The sequence below is a fragment of the Corapipo altera genome, unplaced genomic scaffold (assembly GCF_003945725.1).
Source record: "Corapipo altera isolate COAL_440 unplaced genomic scaffold, ASM394572v1 48b, whole genome shotgun sequence".
NCBI lineage: Eukaryota > Metazoa > Chordata > Aves > Passeriformes > Pipridae > Corapipo > Corapipo altera.
Window position 1 is genome coordinate 808,322 of NW_020884884.1, and position 21,679 is coordinate 830,000.

The 21,679-nt window shown below is 43.1% G+C and overlaps 1 non-coding gene across 1 annotated transcript; it reads right to left on the bottom strand.

The window, feature by feature from the left end:
• Positions 1–523: 523 nt before the first annotated feature.
• TRNAT-UGU lies at positions 524–596 on the bottom strand. The gene has a single exon. It is a non-coding gene; the product is annotated as a tRNA-Thr (tRNA).
• Positions 597–21,679: the final 21,083 nt, after the last annotated feature.

The window sequence follows — 21,679 nt, forward strand, 5'->3', positions numbered from 1 at the left end:
GAAAAGGTTCCAGGGAGACCTTATAGCAGGCTTTTAGTCCGTAAAGGAGGCCCACAAAAAAGACGAGAAGGGAGTTTTTACAAGGTCATATAGTGCCAGGACAAGGGGGAACGGCTTTAAACTGAGAGAGGGGAGGAGCCAAGGAAACACCCTCAAACACCCAAGTTACATCTGAGCAGTGAGGTGGAACCATCCTCTGGTTTGAGACCACCCACGGGGACGCGAGACTGTCACAACCCTCAAAAGTTCAGTTCCAGACAAGTGTATTTATCTGGGAAGCGCAGCCGGGGCCGGACCCGCGCTCCCGCCCTGGGCCTCGGAGGCCGCCGGGCCCATGACGTCATTTTGCAGTCCCAGCGTTACGTTCGCCTCCAGCCGCCACCCCCTGGAAACGCCGGGTCGGGAATGCAAAAGGCACCTCCCCGCTGCCACGGCGGTGGTTCCGCGCCGGCGGGGAGCGACCTCAAGCCCCCAGCTCGGTCAGCGGGAAGATAATGATAAAAAGAAGGAGGAAAAGTTGTAAAGGCCCCAGCGAGGATCGAACTCGCGACCCCTGGTTTACAAGACCAGTGCTCTAACCACTGAGCTATGGAGCCACCTATCATTTCCAGCCCTGCCGACGGCTCCTGGCCCTCTCCCGCTCCGCTTCCCCGCGCTCCTCCTGGATTCCGGGGGTGCCTCCAGCCGCAGGGGCCGCGTGGGCACCGTCCGCCCGCCGCTCCCCGAGCCCTGCCCTCCGCCGGGGTGTCTGCCCGCCCGAGCGCCAGGGAGGCGGAGGGGCGGCAGTCCCGCCGCAGGGGCTTCCAAGGCTCCCGGCCCCTTGGAGCTGTTTGGGGGCGTCTCATGCTCAACACCCCCGGCACTGAGCCGGACCCTCCCGCACCCGTGTTTTCCATGGGAAAAGCTGCCCGTGGCGGGGGTGTGAATCCCGCTCCCAGCCCACCTCCACGGCATTGCCCGAGGGTGGCCGGCGCCCTTCCCCCCTGCATCAGTGGGCGGTCGCACCTGCCGCAAATTCCGGGAGAAGTTGCCGTGCTGGTGGGGGTGTTTCGGTGGTACCCTGAGGCTTACGAGAGGATTGCTCCCGGCATTGATTCCGCGTCCCCCCAGTGCTGTGAAGGAGGGAGCAGCCCCTCCCTGACGGAAGGTTTTGGGAGGTAAGGCTGCACAGCACGTGGTTTTGTGCAGAGTGGGGAGAAAGAGTCAGCTTAAGTAGATTATAATCAACTCACTTTTGTAAAACCTCTTAGGTTTTGTGAAATAACCGTTGCAGGAAAACTGGTTTAACTCTCTTGCAAATAAACCACAAGTCTGGTTTGGCTGGGGGATGAACCCAACAGCAGGTTAGGCGTTGTACAGCCTTCATTTCTCTCTTGATTTTTACTGAGCAAGGAAGTTTGAGGCCATTTGAGGATTTTCTCCTTTTCTTTGCATAAAAGAGCCAGTCTGTCACGTGCAGACCCGCTCCATGAAAGCTTAGGTGACGGTGAAAAGATAAGCTGTGGAGAGGAAATTGAGAGACACCGCTACAGGGTAATAAATCTGAGCAGTTTAGCTGCACACTGCAGTAATGTTCTGGAAAAGCAGACATGATTTGCTGGGTGCAAGCTTCGAACTGCGTGTGACCAAAAGTAAAGCTCCTTGAAATGAGAATAGACAGAAAGAGCTGAATTAAGGAGTTAAAGGCCTTTCATCCATCCCACACTCCACAAATTATGAACTAGGTCAACTTCCTCTTTTTATTTTTTTCTGTAGTTTTTATTTCACCTTTTCTTTAAATGGATATGATCTCTGTGGACAAGCTAGACCAGTTCTGGTGAACTCTGTCTTGTTGTTTATGTAAGCCACTAAAATTACTTTAAAGTATCTGCTTTTGACCTCCAATGTGGCAGCTGATAAATTAATGAAGTTTCACATTTCTTTGGTCGCCTTTTTGCCCTTTCCTTTGAAGATAGTGACTCTTTAGGGCTGGTAAAGCTCTTCTAAAGAGGGCTAAAATGTCTGTGGTGAGTGTTCTGCTAATGCCTCAGGGAAATGAAATATAAGCATAGCTTGTTTTATAACCTTAAAGCAGGCAGGAGCAGAACTGTCTTACACTTCTCATGCTGTAAGACAATTCTACCTTCATCAGTCTAACACATCTGAGCAGCAGGATAAGATGTATTCTGAGAATAGAACAGTGTTGAAATAAGTCTTCTGTGATAGTATGGCTACCTGCCACCACTGGGCTTTTTAACTTAAGTGCAAATGTGTAACTGTTGTGATTTCCCTGATTCCATATTTTGCTGCCCACTTAGAGCTCACTACACGGGGGGGGGGGGGGGGGGGGCTACCCCTCAAATACCGTGTCACAAGACAGTCTTTCTTAGTCAAACACCCTGGGTGGGATTCAGAGGGTGTGATGGTAGTACCACGCTATTAGTAAGCCCCCTGACTTCTCTTTGTAATGGAAATCAGACACTTCTGGGATGTAATTCATCTCACCTGGAGGTAAACCTCTACAATAAGTCGCCTATGTCATGCTGCCTGTTTCTCAGTTGACTGTGATGGGGGTCGATGCTGACAATGTCAGCGGTTCAGAGACATCTCGCTGGGTGTGACAGGTTTGTACCCCTGAGCTGTGTTAAGGGAGCAGGTATCCTGCTGAGACCTGGCTGGGACACGGCAGCTGCTTCGTCTAACAGGCACAGCAGCACTGCAGAGCTGCTAATGCTCTTGGCCAGTCCATACGCTCAGTCTCGTTAGCACCGGAATAACCTTTGGTTTAATTTGATACCCGTTTGATTTAGATGTTTAAACTAGAATAACTGTAGTTGGAAAATTTCCCTCAGAGGACCAAGAGAATTTTCATGGAGATGGCAAGATAAATCATACGCCTAAAGAAGACTCTATGATTCTTTCGGCAGCTAGACGCACAGATGTGAAAATGAAGCATTCAGGCGATAAACGCCTACCTAGTCTGCTGTTCATGGCTGTTGAAAGCCACTAGGTGGAACCTAAGGACTGCGTCAAGAGATGAGGAAAATCCTTTTAACAGACTTCAAATGCTGAAAAGTGAGTTTTTACCACACAGGTTTTTTGAGAAAGATCTGTAGGATGACTTACCTTTAAACGTGTGCCAAACGTTTATACGTGCTCTGTAAAATTTCTGCTGATTTGCAATAAGATTAAACTTGTCTTGCGTGTCCCCTTGCTTACACCAGGACTTTCCCAAGCATGGGTTCTTTTCATCTGATTCAGTGAATTAATACTGAAAGCAGTGGAGGGCTAATAGAAGCCGTTTGGTAAAAGCCCTGTGAAGGAAGTAGACAGGCCCTCTGAGAACTGCCTGGCTGGTACGACACATTTGGCTTTTGCTTTCCTGTCGGAGGGTTTTGTAAGAGATGCTCCCATGGTAGGGAGGAATGCTGGATGTTATTGGGAGCAACACACAGAAAAGTTTCCTCTTCCTGAGGAAAGCTGTAAAGAAGGAGCAGGGTTTGAAAGATACATCCTAGACCTTCTCTGCACTGAGACAAAGCATCAAGCTAGAAAATAGGGTGGCTAATGTAAGAATAGGTATGGTCTTGCTCAGTCTGGACTAAGGTGTTATTAAAGAATGACTTATTTGTTGCTGATTAGCTCTGTGGCTGTCCTTAACAGCCCCGCTGAACAAATATGTATTTAACTGCTTGTAAAGCTGGTGTCAGTCCACAGATGTCAACCATGTTGCTGTGAATTTATGTCCATCTCGTTAAGCACAGTGAGGTAATCTCATGCATATTCCATATGATCTTATTGCCATATCTTGCATTCCAATGCTAACAGGAGAAGTGAACGAAGGAAATGGCTCTTCAGACAGCTGGTTCATGAATTATCTCTTATACTACTGTATTCTCTTTTCTATACTCCTTTACCCAGCTTGCCACCCAATTCCCTGCTGAATTCAGTTTCACTGGTGTTTCACGGGGTTTGGTTCTTTGTTGCACAAACCAGTGACCCATTTTGGGCTGCAATAGTATGAAATAAATAGCAGGAAATATTTTCTCTGCAGACATGGTGTGTCTCCTAACAGGCTGTCATGGCTTGCCTACCTTTGTCCTCATCACACCTGATTTTCTGTGTCCTGAGGGAAGCCTAGTGCACCTGGGACTACCTCATCAGATGTATAGAGCAGCAAAACTGGCATGCTTGCCTTTCCTTGTTAAGTTTTGTGAAAAAGGAATTGCAGCACAGCTTCAGTCTTGTAAAATAAGGTGTTCTGTGGGTTTTAATGGTTTGGCAGATTCAGCACTGTTGGGCTTTGTTTCTTAAAGAAACTGTAGTAACCAGAAGGTATTTGAGTTTAATGTATCCATTTTAATTGGCAAGTGCCAATGGACTACTTTGTCTTGTGCAAATGCATGGGTTTTTTTTGAGTAATATGTTATTAAAATCCAGGGAACATTTCCTGCTGAGTTTGGGTGGCTTTTGGAGGTGGTCCTTGGGGTATTTTAGGCATGGAAGGATCTAAACATATGGTGGAGGCTCGCCTTCTCTTCTTCCTGTGAAGCTTTAAGTCCTGTTTGATTTAGATGTGCCTGAGGAAACTCCCTGTGGTTCTGCAGTTATGAGCCAATAAATTCTTTTAAAAATCATTGTTCTTCGAATTACACAGGAATGATCCACTTGTCTTTGAAATACTGGCTACAAAGCATGAGCTAGAACTAGATTAAAAAACCCAGGAAAAATAATCTGCTGTGATTTTTCCATTAACAATTACCATTTAAAACAGAAACTGGGTAAGGTGCTATGAAGTCTCTTTTCAAGTTTGAGGTTGTGCACTGCTTGCATCCCTATTCCAAAGTAGTGTGAGAGATCCTGGTGTGCAGCCTTCCTCTTCCCTGACACTCTGCTTTCCATGGGAAAGAAGTTCAAGCACACAACAGATACGATGCCCTTTCAAAATTACTTTGGTAGTCTCAGTACTCTTCTTTTGGACAAACATCCATTATCACATGCAAAAAAAAAAAAAAAAATCTTGTCTTTTTAACAGGATTTTTGTGCAGCTTTGAAGAGGAGGCAGGGATTGATGTGTCTGTGAAAATTCAGTTCTTTGTGTTCTTCAGAAAGGTGACAGAGCACACAAGGGATGTGTAAAGACAGAATCCATGCATCTCTCTTTGCTCTTAGGCCAGCTTGTGTAATGGATGTTGTGCTCATATTTGAGCATCAGTACTTCTCTTTGGAGAAACATCACTTTTCCTAAGTCATACTGTAGAGGAACAGTGCTGTCTCTGTCTCATTATTCTCTCCTGTTGTGTTTTTAATTAATGTGAGGGATGCAAGCAGAAGAAATGTTGTCTTCAAATACTTTATGATTTCATCTCCCTGAAACAAGAAAGGAGTAATCTAATTTCATTGCTTCAGGGTTACTTCTCTGATCCAGATCAGATTTGAAGTTATTTATTATAATAAAATGTTTCTGATTGTGATAGCAAAGTAGCTTGTGATCCTTAGGTTCTTTAAAAAAAAAATCAAGATATTACCTGCTTCAAGATATTACACAGCTACAAGTGAAAGATGTTTTCATGACAGTTATGTAGTCTGGGAAAGAGAGAGAATATTTTTGCTTTCCTGCCCTGGCTTCAGAAGAAGTTGTGTCCATCTATACTGCTATAAAAAAGATCATCTCCTTCTGGAAAACATTTAGAAGGCCTGGGTCTTAGCCAAAGGACATAGTAGCGCTCTTCAGAGTGCAGAAGGGGACTAAACCAAGCCTGGCCTTTGCCTTGAAGACAGAGACACTCCTGGAGCCCAGCAGTGGAGGACAAAAAGCACGGTCACCCAGCACTTCACCCCTCTGGGGCAGCATGAGGGCTTCCTCTCCTGGAGCCACCACGAGGGACTGGCTGTCTTTGGGTGGGCGGGGGAAGAAAGTGCAGCAACACCCCCACGTCTTGCTGTGCTCTGAGCAGTGAAGCTGCGTGCACTGTCCTCTGTGCTTTCCCCCCCGCCCTGATCCGTGTTGAACCCACCCCGAGCTCCCTGCAGATAAAGTGTTGGCTGCACGGTGCCCCTCAGCCCTGGCCCGTGTGTCAGCCATGCCAGCTGCCCGAAAGGGTCAGCGCATTGAAAGCTGCGTGCTGCCATCACCCAGCTTCTTGTCCTCGCATGTCCCCTGCAGAAGCCCACAAGGCAGGAAATAGCTGACCCAGAGCTGTGCCTGTGCTGGTCGGTCTGCCCCTAAACATGCATGTTCATGTCTTTGTATGTATATACATGTGTATGCATGTCTGTGCTGCTGAGCAGAGGGTGGAATTGCTGCATTTTCCCTCTCTAGAGACACTGACCTGAAGGTCTCTGCTCAGTTGCTGGTTTCCAAAAAGTGCAGGAATGTGAGGACCATCTTTGAGGCTGTTAATCCTCTCAAATTTGTCTAAAATCAGTTAGCAGATTTGAAGGTTACTTGGAAGAGGGGTTGGCAACCACTGTGGTTACATAAACCCTTTTCCAAATAAAACCAAGCTAAAAACATACTGATCACATTTTCCCATCAAGATTTTAAAGTTCTTTGGAAAACAGACAATTCGGAAATGAGTGTGAGGCAGAGGAACTAGGAAATCCAGTCCCCATCCTTACTCCAGTATGGACTCTGCTGCTTCACTCAGTGCCTCGTTTCCATAGCTGTCCAGCACTATCCTTGCAACCTACCAAAGGGAAGGCAACGTGTTTGTTGGCAGCATAAATGCAAAGTCTTATTATCATCAGTGTAAAAATGGACTCAGAAGATTTCAAGTGGGCTGTAAGGAAATAAAAATGTAGCAACAGGATGGCTCAAAACTCCTTGCTGAAGAAAAACCCAAAAAAACCCAACCAAAAAACACGCCTCTCAGTTTTCTCTGGATGAAATGTGTTGCTCAGCAGCTCTGCTCTTCTCTTCCAGGAAAACACATTATCTTCTTACTTATTAGACTGGACCAACAGAGGCCACAGAACAAACTGAATAGAAAAGAATGTTGGATGGGAGGTTTCTTCATACTTTCCCATTTGTGAATTTTCATGTCCTCTGCAATCCAGTCCCTTGGTTTGTGTTGCAGGTGGAGGTGTTGAATGTGGATTGTGCAGGTGGCTGCAGTTCTGTGTACTCTGGTGGTGGTGTCTTCAGCTGCCAATCTGCTGAGGGTGCTGTGTACACTGACCGAGTCAGGAGTATCTGCAGTTGATGAGGTGCACAAAAATAGCAGCTATTACATAGATATACCACAGCCTCACTGCATAAAATCTAACAATGGCTTTGTTTTAGGGTAGCAAACCGGCTGAGTATCCTATGCTCAGATCTGGTTTATGCTAGAAATGAGCCAGAAAACAATCTGAGAAGTGTCCTGAATGCTGGGAAGCTGTGATTCTGCTCCCAGCCGTATGTTAGTAATTGGTAGAAGCTCCTCCTCACAAAGTTGCTGCTGTGTAGCATTTTTGAATCACATTTTGGAAAGGTTTTGAAGGCCAGCTTTTGAGCGATCAGCACTTCTTCTGACACTGTTTCTGTAAGCCTGCCCACTCAGCGTGGAAAATCTCACCTCCTTGAGTTTCAGGAAGGTGCTACTGTTTCAGAGTAGGTTTTGGCTGACAAAGAAGTGTCAGGTTTTCAGTGATAAATGGGCATTTCCAAGTCCCTCCTTTGCTTCTGAAGGACCAAACTGTCTGCAGACCCTTGAACATCCTTTCTTCTGAGTAAGCCTGGACCCACAGTTCAGCTTTGTGATTGGGTTTGTAACTCCTTTGCCATTTTTCCTGGTTTCGATTGGTTTGGAAATGCTGAGACTATAACTGTCCTGAGGGTACTATCTGTTTACTTTGGCTTTCCCAAACATAACACATCATATGGAGCTGAAAATGAATGGGAAGACAATGAATGAAAATGTTTTGAATCTTGAGGATTTGGATTAAGCTTTATGTAAAGCTGTTGGTTTGAGGCTTGTCTCTAATAAATTAGCTCTCTATATAGTAGAGCAGATATATCTACCACTGAGGTCCCATCTAGCCAGTGAAGACTAATGCAGGTGATACTACATCCTGCAGACACTGGCATCCAGTCTGTACTCTAATGGCTTTGACAAATCCCCTCAAGCAGAATTGTCAAGCTGACTCCGTGATCAAATGTGTCCAGAAGTGTTAAAAGCACCACTGAGAATGTCAAATGAAGCTGATGAGGTTAGATCACATCTGCATGAGAGGATAAATTGTTCTGGAGTGTAATTTTCAAATCAGAACATTAGACCATGGTAATCAGACTCCCAAGTGAGCCTCTCTGTAGGGCATAAATATCAGCAGCTGCTCTTCATACATGACAGATCTCTTTCAAAGCTTATACATGCCTAATAATGCTTCTCCTGACTGAAATTTAATTGAAAGATGCCTCAACCTGCCATAGGGTAGAGAAGGTACATTAAGCATCTTAATTCACTTAGGTAACTGATGCATTAATTCTTCTAGTGTGTTGGGAAAGGCTTGTCCTGATTTACTTTGCTATTATATGAGTGAATTTAGAAGTGACTAATTTGTAACCTCCAGCCAGGACTAGTTGAAAGGCAGTGGATTTACCAAGTCCATGGTTTCTGCAATGTGGAATGGAACTGATTCAGCCCCTGTGGAAAGACTGGGTCAGTATTTCTGTGTATTCAAAAGCAGGAAGTGATCAAGGTCAGGATGCAGAGGTACTTCTGCCAAATAAATTGTAATCGTATCAGTCTACTACTTATATTGGTAAATACAAGATTTAAAAGTCCAGTGGGAGTGAAAGGAGGTGATGAGCAATCTGATTTAATCGAGGATGTCCTTGTTCATTGTAGGGGGGTTGGACTAGATGACCCTTTCAATCCAGTTTATTCTATGATCCCATGAGGAGTTTCTATATACGAATCTGAACCTGTTTCAATCTTAGATCAGCAAAATATTAAAGTAGTATCACTTTCAGTGGTATTCAGAAGTATGCAGAAATGTCTGGCTTGTACCAGTCCATAGCCTTTTTCTGTGCCTTCTAGTACATCTTCATTTGGGACATGCAATGTCTTGCTGGAAGCCTCGTCTGTTGTTGTACTGATTAACCTCCACAGTCATTCCCAGTGAGAATGAGGAGAGGGATAGGGAATCACTCCATGCACTGCAGCACAGGCTCTGAGACAAGGGATGGATCATCCACTGTGACTCAGAGCATGACATCCAGTGTATAAAGACCATGTTCCTTATCAGCAGAGCAATGAAAGTACAGATTACATGGAATATCCTTTGCCTGGTATTTCTTAGCTCTTATAGTGGCTTTATACTTTCTGGGCTATCAAATGCATCTTACCTGACAAAGTGGGGAATAATTTATCACCTTATCTATGAAATATTCTTAGTCTTCTAGTTCAGACATTATGAATTGTGGGACTGTGTTTTGGGTGTGTTTATGAGGCATTTTTGTTTTCCTGCTAGCATTTCTTCAGCACAGTGGAAAAGCTCTCTGTCAGTGTTCCAGAAAAAAATGCAGAAAGAGAGGATGTCTTACCTATAGAGGACCCAGCTCTGGTGACCTTTCTACTGGTACAATCCTGGGCAAAATCTTACTGAAAATTACACTTACCTTTTGCTTAATTGTGGCTGTTCTTTTGGTGAAAGCGATTCTAACACTGTGATAAATCAGACCAATGGTGAATTGTCGTGGTTCTGTAAAAAATATTAATTAACTTTTCATTTAGTTTTTACAGTTAAAGCAGAGTTGCTTCAAGGTCGAAGATTCTTGTGTCCATTAATATGCAACGAGAGATTATGACTGGAAAATTTCTTTTTCAAACAGTTCTGGAAAAAAGAAGTGTTCACATCTTCAAGTAAACAAAAATTGATCCATTCCTCTTTATGTTAAATAAGAGCATATGAAGGATAAACACTAAAAAAAGACGTGCTTTTAAAGACTGACTCAGCTATTATGATTTTATAGAACAAGTGAATGAAACTTGTTTGGATTCTTCCCAGAATAAATACATACACTTCTAAAGTCCTTTGGAGAATAGAAAAAGAAGCAGCTGTAATGCAGAAGCACTAGTTTAATCTCCAATCCACCAGATACTTTGTGCTGGCGTGGAGTGCACGTGGTCAATCTTAAACCATTCTTATGCCTCACATAAACGTCTAACATTTAGAGTCCTTGGACTTGTGTACAAGACAAGAGTAGAGAAACCCACATTATTTTCAGTGCACAAAGCTGAGAAGGAAAGTCAAAGAAGTGTGGGTTTGCTTGTACCCAACCCCTTAAATGTGTCCTTGGACTGAGAATTCTCTGTAAGGATAATTCTTGGTATATATTGTGGGATGTCTGGAAAATAGATAGTAATAAATACATCATTTTATATAGGAGATGGATAATTCAGTGCCTAAGAATGTGAACTGGAGAATAAATCAATGCAAAGAGACTTTCTGTTCTTTGGTGTTCATTTCTGCTTTTCTTTCCCTAGTGAATGTTCCTCAGCAATCCCAGCAAAGGGATGTTTTTACAAATATCTTGCTGAAAATCTCAGATCTTGCTGTATTTCCTCATGAGAATTGAGAATTGCAGACTGGAAGGTGGATCATCGCGGCTCATGTTTAAAACAGCAAGTAGCAAGTCAAGGTAATTTCAAGAATAAGTTGTTGTTTCTAGCAGAACCGATGGTCACTTCTCCTAAATCACTTCTGACATGCTTAGTGAGAAGTAATAGCACGATGCTGTCTCCTCTGAATCCTGAATTTATGGTGATAATTGTATGACATGAATCTTGGTTTAAGCTAATCTCCAGTTACCTCTTCCATTTTCATTTTATGCTTGCTTGCTCTGCAATGACCCCCTTTAGACTGCTGATTCTATAAATCTTTGTCACAAAGGGTCACTGGGTTTGAGGGAAAGGATAAAAAACGGTGAACAAAAAGAAAGCTAATATGCTTTCCTCAGTAGATACTGTGCCAGAGGTAGGTGTGCTTGTTCCAGTCTGATTTAGCTAGTGCAGGTGCCACTGCTAAATGCATAAACTAAATATGGTCTAGTAGGAGTTTGTAATTAGTTTGTTTACAGAAGCACTTACAGAAACAATTTGGTTCAGCAAGAGCTGATCAATCAAACTTCAGCTCAAGAAGCCCCAGAGAGTGACCCTTTCTTTCCACCTGACCTGCTGGGGGACAGATTAGGAAATATTGATAAAACCAGCAGCTATTGGCTGCTGCAGTGTGCATTTAGTTGAAATACTGCTTCTTTTACAAATGCACCTTTACCAAGAGAAAAAATAATGGAAAACTCATCAATCTAATAAACTTGAATAATATGTAGATGAAACTCCCAAAGCCCTTGGGCCCTGATCACAGTATTGTTTAGATGAATTGTAGAGCCTGAAAGCCTTTATCTCATAACCTAGCGTTATTCCCTTAAATGCCTTCTCCAAGCTCATTCTCCCATTCCCATTTTAGCATGTTTCTTGTGCTGCAACTGAAGGAAGCTTGAAGCTTGTGTTCTCTTTGAGCATTGCTTCGTAGAGGAGCATCAGTGAGACTGAGACTCATTCTGTGGATCAGTGTGTTGTGGCCCAGCCAGGCTGGAATAACGTGTAGATGTTGTTTCTGGTACATGGTACCCAAATACAGCCTCAGAGGTGGGAACAGTGTTTTTGAGAGTGTATGTTCCCTGTCCACCTGTTTTGGGTGCTCTGTCATCAGTTTTACTTGTGCTGATGGGCACTGCCAGTTGCAAGGAGTCCCAGATTCATGGTATCAGGCCTCACCAGTGGAAAGTGAAATGCGTTGTCCTTGAGGAAGCTTCTTCCTTAAGTGCTCCTTACGCTTCGATGTAGCTGTCTGACTTTAGATGATCATCTTGTCTGACAGTGGCTGCCTTGCAGGTCCCAGTGGGTGCACCCTAGATTCTGGGTGCTCCTGTGACAGGCACAGGTGAAGGTACTTCGTACTTCTGGCAGCAGGAGTTATGCTACGCTGTAAATGTGGACTCTTTTACTCAGTTAACATGACAAAGCTCTTCTGGCTGATCATGAATTCAACTAGTCCCTGTATTAGAGACAGAGCTATGGAACATCCAGTTGATGTACTTTGTGGAGGGTGAGCAATTTACGTAGGTTGCATAGAAGGTCATAGTACAAGTGAAGGACATAGAGCTGATTACTTTTGGGAGCAAATTGGAGCAAGTTGTTTACCCGTGTTTCCATTGTAAAGCTCAGATCCTGCCTTATACTGTGCTGTTCTGATCAATGCCAGATGACGACCTGAGCCTCTGACAATCTAAGCTGATGATTTTAAATCATGATTTGGGCCATGTGATTGAGGAACTGGACATTTTTTTGAGATGCTTACATTTCAAACTATACTGCTTGTGCTTAATATCCTTTTTATATGTCATAGCTACTTCTGGATAGAAAAATAATTTGGTTTGTGGGATGCTATTTCATGAAAATAATTATTTGTCTGAATTTATAAGCTGTGATCAGTACCAATAGAGAAAGCTGCAGGTGATCCCATCAGCAAAATCTTCATCAAGTGCTCCCCTCTGGCTTTCATTTTCACCTCAGAAGCAGGGGGAAGAAAGTGAGACCTTTTCAGAGCTCTAATCTGCAATTGTCCAATGACATTATGAGATTTGAATTACACACTGAGGTTGAAATTGTCCTTGTTCTGCAGGAAAGGACATTGTCTGAAACTGTCAGATTTGGTATCTGTAAAACCACACAAATGATAATTTGTCCAAAGTTTTTATCAAAACAAAATCAGGAAGATGTCTTTGTCAGCCAAAATATCACACACAGATTTAGAGCAGGATGAAGTGATTTTCCAACTCCCATACTAACCCATACATACAGAGGCCAAGGAAGTCTTTCCCCTGTGTAATCCCACTTACCTTTCTCTGCCAGGGCCAGGCAGCTGATGATGTGTAGTGTCACTAACCCACTGGGTCACATACAGTTTGAAGCTCATAATTTTGCAAGTTGCCATCTGTCTCTGAAAGACAGACCATGGCACAATGCATGAAGACTTTATTTTCCTTTTACTTTTTATCTTTGTCATCTGACTTTCATCAGTAGTTCTGCTAAATAATAGAAAACATCATGGAAGTGTACCAGGAGACCCAATCTCAGCATTACCAGTAACGCTACCTAATAGATAACATCCTTCTGGTAATACAGACCATTTATCAAAGCATTTGTAGACAAGAATTTATTTGAAGCAACTGCCTAGGGAAGGTGTTTTTTATGAACTTGGGAAGCGAGGGAGTATAGCAGGTTGAGAGTGAACCTGAGCTGTGCACAGGGGTTTTTGGCAGACATTACACGCAGGGTGAGATATTGACATGTGGAGCACAGCGAGCTTATGAGCAATGTGTGAGACAGGTCAGGTGAGATGATTACAAGTAAGTATTGGAGAAATTAGAGAATGTATCTCAAGGGCTGCCAAGCTTTGTGCTACTGCTTATAAACACTAAAGAAAGTTCCAGTATCTATTGAACTCATTTACAAATAATCTGTGTGAAAACTATGAATTTCACACCGCATGACAGCTCTAAAGGATGGAAACACTTGCTCGTATGTAAGGTTGTAGCAGGTCACTTCTCACCCCCTTAAACCTGTCAGTCTTCTTCTGGGAAGAGTGACGCTTCAAACTGGTATGGCTCCTGCACTCCTTGTGTCTGTTGCTGCATCTGCCAGCTTGAGCAAAGTGTTATGGGGAATTTGTGCTGTAGGAAGTGGAAGGGAGCTAATCCTATATCCAGTCTGGAGGAGACAGCTTGTAACTTGTTTTGAGCAGGAGGGGTGGCCGATACGTGTGGGCTTGTGTGCTACATAATGCAGGGAGGGGTGCAGTCCCCCCATAATTGCTCCTGTTACATCCTTATGCACTTGTCTGGCGTTCATCAGCAAGCCTAAGATCCCAAACACTGAGAGTTGTGTTGTATCCTTCCAGCATTCTGAGAGAGATATAAACCAAGATATTTAAGGCAGGAACGCACGTGGTGTTTTTAGTTTTGATCTACCATAAACCCCAGGTTTTAAAGGCTATAAGGTGCTGTGGAGTAGCATTTACAGGCTTGGAGATCCTATTTTGTTAAATATATACTTACTGACTGAGTTCTGATCTTCCAGGGTACTAGGTAGATGGGGTCTTCCATCCTGAAATGTCTTTTATGTCCTGTTTGCTCTTTGTACTCTAACATCTGATTCCCCACTCTGTTTTTACAGGCACAATCTCCATTTATTATACATAATCAAATATACAGTAAGAGGTTTTCTCTTGCTTTTTGGTATGCTGTCAAGTGTAGTGTATGGCCATTTAAAAAGGAATAGCTACATGAGGTATCTTGCACAATGGAAAAGGATATTCCCTGTGTGCATAGAAATCAATACCTGAAGCAGAAAAGAAACATATGAAAACAAACACCCAGGAGCTGGTGGAGCCAGGAACTGAAGCTAATCTATAAGGCCTTCATTTGTTCATCTGAGCATGGGCAACAAATACAGTTCTCAATACAATTGAGAACTGTTGCAGTTCTTGCAAACAACTGAGAACAATTGCACAGGAAAACCTGTGCAGTGACATGTTTTCCCTTCTCGTTGTTGAGCCCTACTAAGAGTGGGACTCATGTGGCTGCACAACAGCCTCCGTCATGAGCTGCAGGGTCCAAAGGAAATGTTATGGGCTGGGAAACTCAGCCTGGAGAGGAGAGGGCTTGGCAGGGGACCCTGCCTTGGCAGGGGGCTTGGACTAGATGATCTCTAAAGGTCCCTTCTAGCACTAATGATTCTGTGACTTACACCACCCACTACAGCCACTGTGGTGTTGTGGTCATCTCCCTGCATCCCTTTAACAGATCACAAAGCACACCTGCAAGCAGGAGATCTTGAATTCACACATGGTACTAGTTTTTACCTTTGTGCTACAGCAGCTCAACCTCTCCTCCATTTATTTCCTTTCCTCTGACGGTCTGCGAGTGTATGTTTGGCAGGAAGTCTCTCCCTTCAGTCTACAGTAGGCAAAATAAATATATATGTGAGAGGTGTCATATGTGGGATGTTTGCTACCAGGTATTCCTGTTCCTGGTAAGGAGATACTTGTGTTGGTGAGATGGCTGACAAAGGGTAGTTAGGACCATGTATTGGTGTGATTCTGTTCACAGTCACTCTCCACTTGGCTCTGCTGTTCTGAAGTGGGAAGTGTGGGCTTGTCCCCTTCACTGGGAGTCCTGTGTCTCTCCTGGTGTCAAAGGCAAGCTGTCTTCCTGAGCTTGAAAAAACGTTAGGGGTTTGAGAGCTGCTTCCTTAAGCTGATGGTGGTGCACATGGAAAACAAAGAAAAGGAGAAGAGGGTGAGTAAAGAGGAAAAGGCAGGTGGGTCTAGTATATGCTGTTCTTCCACCATTTCCTTGATGGGGACAAGCTGTGGAGAAATGTGTGTCAGTTTTCTTATCTGTGCAGGTATAATTGAGGAGTATAGAGAGGATTAATGTTTCCTTTGCTTGGATGAGTAGCATTATGCACATAAAATGTTTGCTGTTAAAAAACAGATCCTATTTCATGATGGTTCTCAAGTGTTGGTCACAGAATCATTTAGGTTGGAAAAGACCTCTAAATCATTGAGTTCACCCTTTGACTGATCATCACCTTGTCAACTAGATCATGGCACCGAGTGCCATGTCCAGTTGTTTCTTGAACATCTCCTGGGATGGCGTCTCCACCACCTCCCAGGGCAGTCCATTCCAATGCTTAACAACCCCTTCAGTGAAGAAGTTCTTCCTGAGATGATGTTCTGCTCCTTTGTTGTCTTACCCATTACAGGGGTGAGAGGGCATTAGGAAGGGATTCTGTTCGCTTCCCTTAATGGCTGATCTCCTTGCTGTTGGCTAAGAAATCATTAACCTTGTTCAGAAGGAAACTGTGTGGGTTTGTTTCTAAAAGCTTTACAGAAATCTGTGGACAAATTGTCTGAGCCCAGGGCATTTCCAGATTGCATATCCTTAATTGTATTAAACACTTCAGAGCCATCTGACGGATTGTCTCACAGTTCAACCATCTGGTCTGGAAATTTAGGCAAGCTTTGCTTTATGGAAAAACTCTGAGTCACTCACACTGCAGTGTCATTAGATGGCCCCTGGGCTGCTCTTTGATGGAGAAAGGCTACTATAGTGTCACTGCTGATAGTTTGTTGATTGAGAGAAACATAAGGTTTTAGGGGCTCATTAGTTTTGATTAATTGGGCTAAAATACAGCTTTCTTGCCTTTCTTGTCTTTGCAAAATGGCTAGTTACCCCTCCAATCCAAATCATAAAAATTGGCATTTTTAGTTATTTTTGTTGCTTTGTATTTTATTCACGTTATTTTATTTGCTTTGTATTTGTTATAAATATACAAAAGCCCACTCTGCTTTCAAAACAAATTCTTGTGTTTTAAGGTAAAGACTTGTTTATTTGACTACCACAGCACTTTGAAGATTTGATGCACTTCCTCTTGCAACACCCATATGAGATAGAGCGTTTGGTTACCCTCATAGTAGCAACGGGAGGATCTATGGAGGAATAAGGTCATGCAGGAGAAGGTGTCTTTTACTGAGGGCAGCACCAGCTACATGAAAGCCCCTTTAGTGCTGGTTTCACACCTGCTGGTTCCTATGTGCTCACTCCCTCCCCCTGAGGCAGAGGAAACCTGGTAAATAACTTGCTAAGAGATTCCTGAGGGGAGATCAGGTGCCATGAGGGCCCCTTGTCCCCAGGCCAAGTGTGCACACACAGTGTGTGGCGGGCCCAGGAAAACTCCTCGTTCCATGAGGAGCTTATTAATGCCTTCTCATCATGTGGTTGGTGTGCCACGTGCTGGCTATCTCAGTGAGTTTGGGAATGCTGGCTTTCCATATATGAAAGCCCAGCATTAGGTTTTCATTCACTTTTGTAATGATCTCTCTATTCAGTGCTGGCAAGGAGAGGCAGGGTGACCAATACTGAAAGGTAACAGAGATGGCTAGAGAAATGTTTTCAGTTGGATGCTGCAGCTTCTGTAGACTTAGTTTTTGAGATCATTTTGGCCAATAAACCCAGCATTTCTATTTAAAATTATTTGGAGACTAGGGATCTATTTGTGTGCTTGAATCTGTCAGTAATTAGGCCCAAGAATACACGATAATTCCCAGAAATGCTGTGGATCACAGAAGGCTCTAGAAACCTGTATGTCCAGAGAATCTCTTTTAAATTTACAGGAGAAACCTAACTCTGATATGGTTTGAAGTAAAATCCTGAACATTCCATGACCTTGTGGCTAGATTGTATCTGGAGACATATCTGGAGATATTGGACATTCCTCTCAATTCCAGAATTGAGTGAGTCCCAATGAGAAATTAACTTTGCTAAGCTAGAACTTGTGCTCCACCATCAGATGTGCAGCAGTCAGCAGTGGCATAAAAGAAAGCATTTCTCCCCTCTGGGTTTGCCAAAGCCTTTCACCAGCAGGGTTGAATGTCCAGGAGATTGTCTTAAAGCTTGTGTGGGCCATGAGAGACTTTCCAGCTTCCTGCTTTAGCTTCTGTGTCTTCACTGTGTTGTGGGATAAATGCTTTTTCTTCCCCCTTGCTCCTCTCTTCCTTTTCCCCTGTTTCCAACTCTCCCCATTTAGAGCATGTATATTAGGAAAGAGCAGTTTCATTTAGCAGCCAATCTAATCCATCAGAAATATGCAGTCTGCTATCAGTGCACTGTGCTTGAGTGAGATTCTTGTAAGACACAGCAAACTTCTTTGCTTGTTACCTGTTTAACCCTCTTCCTCTGATTAGGAAAAGTCCCAAAGTGATTGCTTTGAGAATCTGGGATGATACCAAGATCAAAACTGAAATTTTGATCAGTTCTGTGTGCAAAGAGGGGCTGACTGCTCCTAGTTTCCAGTGGGTTCCAAAGCAATGCTGTGGAAGTGAAATAACATTATTTCTACTGCTGCTGGAATAAACATGATTAGAAGCGGAGACATTTCCTTCTTCCTCTTAGCTGACACATCAAGCAATGCTAACTTGCAGCAGGGCCGCAGTTTTGGGGTGTTGTTGGTGTCTGGGTAAAAGAGACTGTTTGGTAATGAGACTTTGTTCTGCCCAGCTTCATTCCTGGCCCTCTTACAATCTGCTGTTATTTTCTGCTGTGCTTCAGAAGGTGCAGTTTCAGGAAGAGAGTACAACAGTGGCTTGAGGCCATCTCTGCTTCTGTTCCTCAGCTTCTTAGCTGCTCAGAGGCCAGTTTAAATTAGAGCAGCCCCTGTGGGTGCTCTTGCAGACGCTGTACCCAGCTGCTTCTGTTTCTGGAGCACAGAATGCCTCGGTCACACCTCTATCCCTGACTTTGCCCCTGTGCCAAGGACAAAGATGGTGGCACTGTACAAATATATGCAGGCTCTGTGATGCTCTGTAGCTACTGTATTGCAGGAGCAGTGTCTGAAGGCCAGAATCTGTCTCTGTTCAGTAAAATGTTTATATTACTTCCTTAAGATGTTGCAAGGGTTGGAGTCTATGAACTTTGGTGTTACAGAACCCAGATTTTCATATACTGGGGGCGAGTTTAGCTGTCTGTCCCACAGTGGCAAAAAGCAGGGTGGAGACATTCCAGCTGTATTTGAATTCCTGTGAGCCCATCATATAACTAAGACCTTGCTGTGTCTCCCCATGTGGCAATACTAGTGGTGGGAAGCTGGAGATAGAAAGCAATGGATAGATTGCTGAGCTTCTCACCCATTCCTCAAGTGGATGAGCTGGAGAGCCCAACAGGTTCTTCAAAGGTTTTTAAGAAAGTCAGCCAAAGATTGTGTTTATATGGACCAATGCCTTAAAAAAAATAGCATTTGGGTTGGCTAAGAAAATAATTTGGCATTCAATAATTTTATGGGGCGTTTTGACAAAAAATAGGCATTACTTTGAAAAAAAAAAAGAAGTCTGAGTTGCAAAGAAAAGACAAAAAGAGGCCATTTTTCATGAAAGAACCGCATATGAAGCATTCCTTCCAGGTCTCAAGATTTTTTCATTATTTGGGTGAATTATTTATAACTGGGCTTTCTTTCACTCAAGCCCGTATAATTCTGTGCAATAAAGGAATTTTCCATTACAGAGGCATGTAATGGGGCTTTAAATTTAATATTCATGCAGTGTGATGTGGGTCTCTGAGTAAAACATCCTGTCTGAACATGAAGTATCAGCACTAACCTAATTAAGTGGAACATTGAACCCCTCTCACTTTGTAGGCCTGGTTGTCTGCTGTGTGTCACAGACTTGAGGGAGTGAAAACTGATCTGCTGCAGTCCCACAGCCAGGGGTATCATGGAAAGGCTCCTCAAGGTTGCTCTAGGTTTCCTGGTGGAGTACAAGAGCAGTTGCAAGGTGAGCTGATGCTCCAGACAATTTTTTAGTAGCCTCATTGCTTCAGTGAGGCATGTGTTGGCCATAACTAGTGATTTCCGCTTCCCAAAGAAGATGAAGATAGATGTGGCTCCCTTTGCCCCACATAATTAGCATGGATCTTCCTCGACAAGTCTTTCCTATGGCATATTGTCCATGCCTTCTCCACAGTGAAGCTGCTTTTCTAAGATGTAAACACTATAGGAAAAGTTAAGCACTGCTTGGAACAGTTTTCCAGCAGAGACTGTGCTACTCTGATAGCCTCTCCATTTCCTTTTTATAATTTTGTTTTTATAAATACAGTAAGCAGATAGATATATTGCTTGCCTCTTGACAATCCTTGTCACCTAGACCACCATTCCAGTGGATGTGATTATCTCTTTCTCAGTGGAAAGAGATAAGTGTCTGCCCCGTGTCATGAGATATGTGGTTGCTTTGGCCTCCTGAGTCTTTGTTCATGCCTCTTTTACCCTTAGTCTAGTGTAGGTAAGGGTCAAGAGGAGGACATATCTCTGAAAAGCAACAGTTTTTCCTCTTTTGTACTGTAGAGTGTGTCCTCCCAGTGTCTTAATATGCATGCTAATGGGCTACTGATGTGATTTTGTTTAAAAACTATTCATCTGTTATGCAAATAAGATGTGAAAATAATGTGCTTGGGATTTTTGATATGCTTTTTTAGTCCTTAAAACACAGAGCATACGGTCATCTTAGTGCCAACAGGGAGAGGGAAGTGGTGTGAGACATTCTTGCTGAATGTGTTTTTATCATCCATGCTTATAGTTACTTTGCTCTCTGAGGTACTTACTCTTTCATGGAAGCTATTAAGGGGTAGCAGAAGAAGAGAGAAGACAGCAGCAGAGAGGTTTTCAGCTCTGGATCTCAGTGCAGTGGTCATTTCGGTGACTACAGGATTTGACAGCCTTCTCTGCAACAGCTGCATACTTCCTCCTTTCTTCTTATATGTAGAGAAAGTTCATCTCTGGGAAAATAGTACTGGATGAAAAGAAGACTCTTGAGCCACATTGCTGTTATGGCAAGATTCTGTTAACCTTGCACATATGGGTTTAGCTGGGGTCAGAACTCAGGTGGAAAGCTATAGGACTACCATGCAAGCCCATGAGCAGTGCCAGGGAGCAGCAGGGGCAGGGAAGGTCCAACCACAAAGCTGGTGGATCCAAGGATCCTTACCAGCAAAAATTAGACATCTTTTACTTAGCTCCCCAGAAAACTAATATGGGCGGGCAGTAGTAGCAAGGCTAAAGGAAAGCTTCTGCTTCCTTACACAGCTCCTGAAAATAGTGTTGTGTTTGAGTACTGAGTCTTATATTAGAAATGCAAAATCTCATGCCAACTTAGTGTTAAGACCGTGTTTAAAATAGCTAAAGGTCCGGAAGTACAAAATTGAGGTTCCGGTTGCAGTTCTGACTCACAGTCCTGTTGCACATTGCAGAGTGTAGTATTTTCCCTTCCTGTATGGTACAGCATATACCTATTTCAGGATTTCTTCATCCAGTTCCCAGAAGAAGCCACAAGTGGAATAGAAGTTAGAAATAATTTTATTAAAATTAGAATGAATAGTGTTGTTTTCTTCTATGTCTAAACTTTGGAGTCCAAGTCTGCAGCTGAGTTTGTCTGTGACTCAACATGTATGAATATGAACATCTTTTACATTACATTTTTTTACCATTTACTCCTTATCATTAAAAACCCACTCAATTAAAAACAGAGTCTGAGTTGCTATTTGGATCAATTTCTGATAAGCTGTCAAGAAAAAAAGAAAATTATGACATTGCTCCAGTGAAAACATTTGGTTTAGTTTGTTCTGACTTTTTACATGGCTTTTTCATCACCAACAGTTGAGCTGTTGTTTATCTTTGTCATTGATCTTTTCAGGGGGCTTATATTATATGTATAATAGGCCTATGTATATACATGTATTATCTATATAGAAAATAGCTATATTCCCTTTTTTGTCCTATCACAGTAAGTAGCTTATGTGAAAGTAAAACACAACAAGCATTACAATACATTCATTCTATAAATTGTATGTATTTGTGAATGTCCATTTTTTTTGTTTTAGGGACAAATCTGCTTTTAAACTCAAACCTTCAAGTCAAAATTTCATATGAGAGCACTTTTCTTAGTGTATGAGGGTAAAAGTCCACTAGAGATGCAGCTGTAGATGCTAGGTTTTATTCTAGATGGAAGGAGTGAATTTCTTTAAAGGATGCCTTTGTTTTTGTCAAAAACTAATTTTGTCACACACTTGCAAGGTACAACATGTTGGAATATCAGAAAACGA